We start from the raw sequence: 6,066 nt of genomic DNA, 5'->3' as shown, positions 1-6,066 counted from the left end.
ATGACATAGACCATTATGTGGATGTGTAGTATAAAACTTTCACGCAATGTGATCTTAATGTGCTTACTTCCATCTAGTCCATCTTAAATTTTAGTGAAATCAAACCATACTAAAATTAGAGTGTAAATAAGCTAAAATTTTATTTTCATAAAAAATAGTCTGAAATAACCATAAACTGAAATAACTGAAAAATATTTATACTATAATCTATCTGTCCGATAGTAAGAAATCAAATGTTATTGGTCTAATGTCTACGATAAGCATCCCGAAAGTGGCCCCAGAAAGGCTAAATATTGTTACTTACAAAAATAGGAATAGGTAAGAAGCAGACGTCAGCCGCGTTAAATGGGTCCTTTATCATTACAATAGAAGCGACGAATTGCCTGGTCCTTTTGTTGTAGAGATCTCGTCTACTGCGTTAATAGCCAACATTTTGATGCCTGGCGACGTGATGTACTTTTGTATAAATTGACCTGACTAGATTGGTAGCATTGTAAAACAAGTTGAGAATTAATTAAGAATCCTTATAAGGAAAATGGAGGTTGAAACAATGTCAAGATAGTGCATCAAACCCTCTTCTCCAACCCCTATCCATCTCATGTTCTACAAGCTATGTCTCTTGGATCACTATCAGAATCACCGATATCTTTCCCTATTCTTTTACTATGCCCTTAACCTTTCTCGAGCGGCAGTTAATATTGATCTTATTCTCTCCAACAGATTGCAACTGCCAAATCAGTCTCAATTAGAAACTTTAGTTCAGTATTACCCACCTGTGGGAAAGTTGACCGAAATTTACTCCATTGACTGTAATGATGAGGGGATTATTTCCAAGAGGCCCGAGCTAAAGGTTCTCTTAATGAATTTCTCAGCAAATCCGATTTATACTTGATCAATAAATTTATTCCAGTAGATGGAAATGAGCAAAGTGGACAAATAGCAGGAGCTCATGCGGCCAAGGTACAGGTAACATCATTTGCTTGTGGAGGTCTTGTTATTTGCGCTTGTATTTTACATATGTTTTGTGATGTCTTAACTTTCAGCTCGTTCATACAACCAACATTATTTACCACGTAAATACATTATGCACTGATGATGAAGTAGAATTTGATGATTTGGTGCGCCAAGCTGAGAAAAGCAACAACAAGATTGAATGGAAATTTTGTGAAGGGTCTTCAAGGTGCCGGCGGGTTCCCTAACTTATGTCAAAAAATCAAAGATGAAGCTCAAGTGTATGCCGAGGTAAAGGATAGAATTCTGTTTACCGGTTGGTGCAGTTTTAAGGGATTGTATGATATTAATTTTGGAAGGGGAAAGCCTTTTTGGGTTAGAGTTGCTGGTTTCGGTGGATCGGTTATCTCGATCTATCTTAAATTGTGAATACAAGGCTATGAGATCGGATTGAGGCAGGGTGAATTTGCTTAAAGACAACATGAATTTGTTACAAGTTGATAAACTATTACTTGCATTTGCTACCTTGGATCCAAGTCCCTTAAGGTAAACTAATTTGGTTGTAAGAACCTTCTTGTTTGGAACAACATAATAAAGATCAATCCTTGAGGGTATATTAATTTCCTTTTTGTTTGGGAGTATATTCGATATATTTTATGTAATTTGTTTGTGTGTTCTGATGATTTAGTGTAATCTGTGTTTGTATTTCGAAAGAATTCAGTTTAATTTTTAACTGTCTTGGGTCGAGTAGATGAAATGTGTGATCTAAAAATAAAAATAAAAATAACATGATTGCCATGAAATCAATATAATGTCCAACTTGTGTTTAAAAGTAAAATAAAATAATATTATAGGCACAAATTTTTATACAATTTTTTTTTCTTAACAGACTAACGTGACATATAAAATATGATTGGTTGAATTAAAATATATAATAACAAAATAAATCATATAGGCCAAGTGATGTGTTCATTCAATCAATTATAGCATGTCTTCAGAGGCTTGGTCCATTTATAGAGTGGTTTTTAAGTAATTTTATTTTGGCTAGCCATCCCAATTTAAATTTTTGAGGAGGTAGTGGATACAAATTTTCATTTGAACTTTCCCACCTTGGTACCTATTTTCCTTTATTTTTTTTGAAAAAATAAAAACATTGTGCTCTATCAATTACTTTGCCCAAAATTATTTGTACTAAAATTTTTATAACTATATAGGTACTCCCTAAAATAATATCATTAATGTTTATGAGATTATTGTCATCAATAACCGACAAAAGTTTTTTTTTTTTTAAAGAAACTAAAAAAGAAGTACAATTTTACTCTCAAATTAAAATAAATTTTGAAAAAAATATTGACAATATCATACTATATATTCTTGTTCTTAACTTCTCTTTTTGATATATTATAGCTAGACCTGGCAATGGGTCATGTTGGAGCGATTTCGTGTCATGTTCTTATTTTGTATTGATAAATTACATATATCCAAACCAAAATAATAAATTATTTGGGTCAAAAAAATATAAACCTAAACCCATTCGTTACCATTACCCAAACCAACACATTTAATCCACTTCGTTTAGTGAATTTCAAATAGCTATCTAAATAATGTTATATATTGTTTGTTTGAAATAAATAACAATTTACAGCATAGTGTCACGGGCCGCTCAAATTTGCCACCAACGGAGGCTAATTCCGCGCGCACGGGTACGCTTAACAAAAGTCCGCTTCGAATCGAAGTGCGCTTAGAAGCGGGACTTAGAAGCGAGTTGTGCTTAGAAATGGGCCGCCAACATAACAAGCCATTCGTGGTGCGCTTAGTAAATCATCCACCATGGCCCAAAATCTAAAATTCTTTACAAATTGTACATAAGCTAAAAGTTTCTAGAATTCTCCACTTAAGTCCCTAGATATTTATGCAAGTGGCTAGGAACTCTCTAAGCTAGCACTCCCACACCTATAAAAGTATAAATATGGGTGGGCACTCCTCATTTGTACAACACACACCACACCACTCACAACACACACAACACATACAAGCTCTCTACATCTCTTGTAAAGCTCTTTTGTAAATTACTCTTAAGTGTGTAATAAAATTAGATTTGGTCATTACACTCTTACTTCTCCTAGCATCTCCGCAAAGCATTCTTGCTTGGCTAGTTGAAAAGTTCGAAAATGCTTACTTAGCGACTTGTGTGCTAGAAGTCGTCTAAGCGCTGTACGGGTTACTGCACAACAAAACTCATCCCGTGACAATAGGCTCTTTAAAAAAATAATACCAAATAAAAAAACCTTAATATTCTTAATGTTTAACGTAAATTTATATAACTATTTAAATAAGAATACTTGTCCAAAATCAAAAAATTAAATTATCAAATTATTAAATTATTAAATTACTAAATTTTAAGTGTTAATGGGTCATGTGATATGGCTTTTGATGCTTAAACCCAAATCCGACCTCTTATTGAATGAGTTTTAATGGGTTCACTCGTAAGTGATCCAACTTAATAAAGATTGACCCAACAACCATTTTTATCGTGTGGATTCATATTGTGTTAGTAAGTCGTATGAAATTTTGCCAGGAGTGATTATAGTCACACCATAAAAGACTTGCACATTTTAGCGGTTTATGGAATCATTAGCATAAGTAGCTCATGAAATTTTGGGTCCTTTGGCAAAACGTGTTAGGATATACATGCTTGTATTTCAAAACAAATGAGTTGGTTCCATGAATTTGAGAGAATGCGTAGGTTTTGATCGGGGCTCGATGGCTTTGCTTTTAGTCAATTTAAGATTGCTCTATTGCAAAATCAAGGAAAAATTTTAAAATGCGTCAGAGGTATTATGTCAGTCATATAAGGAGTAAATTATCCTACAAAATGCGTGCATTTATTTTAAAAATTCATTATGCAAGTGGTAGTTATATTAAATCTAAATACACATGTTATATATGTATTAGTTGGCTGTATTACTTTTATGTATTCTAGAATTTCTCAAAAACAAGAGAAGGTATTCAATTTAATTAACACTTTATTATTTTTGTCTTTTAATGATAGCACTTTTTAGAAGAATTTAAATGTATTTATAGATGAAGGTCAATTATTACGTACCCTAAATTAATTAAACTAATAAGTAATAAAAATTGAAAAAAATAAAGCATAAAATATTTTTATGTATCTTGGGTCGTAATCCTACATCCATGAAAGCACGTCCAGATATTAATTAATTCACTAAATATAGGAAGATTATAATTAACCTATTGAATTTTTAGACGATTTTAGACTCCTTTTACTTTTGCCACCACCTCAGTTGAATCAACTTAGTCAAACTTGCTTGGCGAGCACCACTCATCTTCTTGTCTGCAATCTTAATATAAAATCCCTCCTGAAGGCCAATCAATAAACAATGTCTATTGAATTAACTACGATGAATGGAAAGCATGAGGAATAAAACTCTATGAATATTTGAGCAGATAATGTCCACTCAATACTATATTCATCATCTTGTTCACCTGATAATATTTACACACTGTTCTTCCAACAGCAACATTATTTATAGGGAAGGGTTATATGCGTATAAGAAGCTAGTCGAGTCCTTATTCCTTTTTAATTCTGATTTTCTTCTAAAATAATATTCTTGTTCTTAAAGTAATCTTCTTAAAATAAAAGAGCTAAATCCTAATTTTAGGAAAATTACTAAATTAAGATGTCTCCTAATTAATGTAGTTTAATTTAGAAATTACAATTCAATAATCACATAAATCTTAAATTGTCACACGATCTGGATCTTAATAATCTCTCCCTTTACTATCGTTGTCATAAAAACATTTAACAAACTAGTCTTCAAAATATATTATGGCACTGGAGCAAAAACTTAAGCACAAGCAAATAAAAAACTAACCAAAGAATAAACATTAGGGCATGTTAGTCCAAAATAAATAATAAAGTGGCAAATAAAAATTCACCACTCCCCGTGAATGAACTAATTCTCTTATAAGAGCGAATGTGACTCCCCCTAAATAAGTATCGCTCCCCTTTTTTGCCAAAAGGATCCAAAATATAAGTAAAGAAGGTACTTTATATACTTTATTATATAATGGGTAATGAGTTTAAGATGAAATGGGTAATGAACAAACGTGTATGACAAAAATTAGTAATCAAATATTGATCACCATGCAAGAAAAATTAAAGAACCTGCAAAATAAGTGTTTGTTATATATAAGATGCCTAAAAAATGAACTGTTTATGCTAATAATGACAAAAAACGATGATAATTTCTATCATAATACATGAAAAATCAAGAAAATTAAATTTTAATCACTCAAAACTATTAAAGATTAGAATCTAATCTTTTATATCTGTTTGAAAAAGGTATATCATTCAAGACTCATTCTGAAATCACTTAATATCAAAAACTTTAGTCTCAAAGAATAGAATGAACAAGTTAAACTATCATTTTCATCTTGATCTCCAATTGAATCTCTATTAAATAGGCTGGCAGTCCTTTTTTTGTCCTTTATTTTTTTTATTCACAGTCAGGAGTTTTCTCCTAACGCTTAAAGTATCTTTCTTCTGATGATAGATCATCTTCTATCATATTATACCCAAATTCAAATTAGCATAGTTCCACTCTTATAAGTTATTAGTAGCTACTATTTCTGATTATGGTGTCTGCATTCTTGATAAGAATCAAATGTAATCAGTTAATATCTAGTCCATTAATCTCAACTTCAAAAATATCTATACCAAAATCAAGATAGAATTAAGAACTCAATGACATTTGTACACAAGGATAACTTTAAATTAAAAAAATCAAGAATTGTTTTAAGCTTTTAATTTCTCAAATAAAGATTTTATGCATATTTAACTTGAACTATGAGCATATCATGCAAACATATACAAATACAGCAAGCCTTCTTCTTATCTAATGTTAATCTGAATGAATTAATAGATCAGGTTTGCATCAACATACCATTAGCGACAATTTGAAATTCTGAGCTTATTGGACTTCTTAATTTAAACGTTTTGATATCAGCTGTCCAGCTCATCTGATTGCTTCGCTCTTGGTTGGCCTATGCATGATTATGGTGACTTTTTTAAATCAACACGAGCCGGAGGGG

At 31.5% G+C, this 6,066-nt stretch overlaps 1 pseudogene; it reads left to right on the top strand.

Moving 5' to 3' along the window:
* Window positions 1–247: 247 nt before the first annotated feature.
* LOC112097993 lies at window positions 248–1,077 on the top strand (annotated as a pseudogene).
* Window positions 1,078–6,066: the final 4,989 nt, after the last annotated feature.

Source organism: Citrus clementina, unplaced genomic scaffold (genome assembly GCF_000493195.1).
Source record: "Citrus clementina cultivar Clemenules unplaced genomic scaffold, Citrus_clementina_v1.0 scaffold_5, whole genome shotgun sequence".
In the NCBI taxonomy this organism is placed as follows: Eukaryota; Viridiplantae; Streptophyta; class Magnoliopsida; order Sapindales; family Rutaceae; genus Citrus; species Citrus x clementina.
Note: the sequence above shows the minus strand (reverse complement) of the source record. Positions and strands in the feature narration are given on the sequence as shown.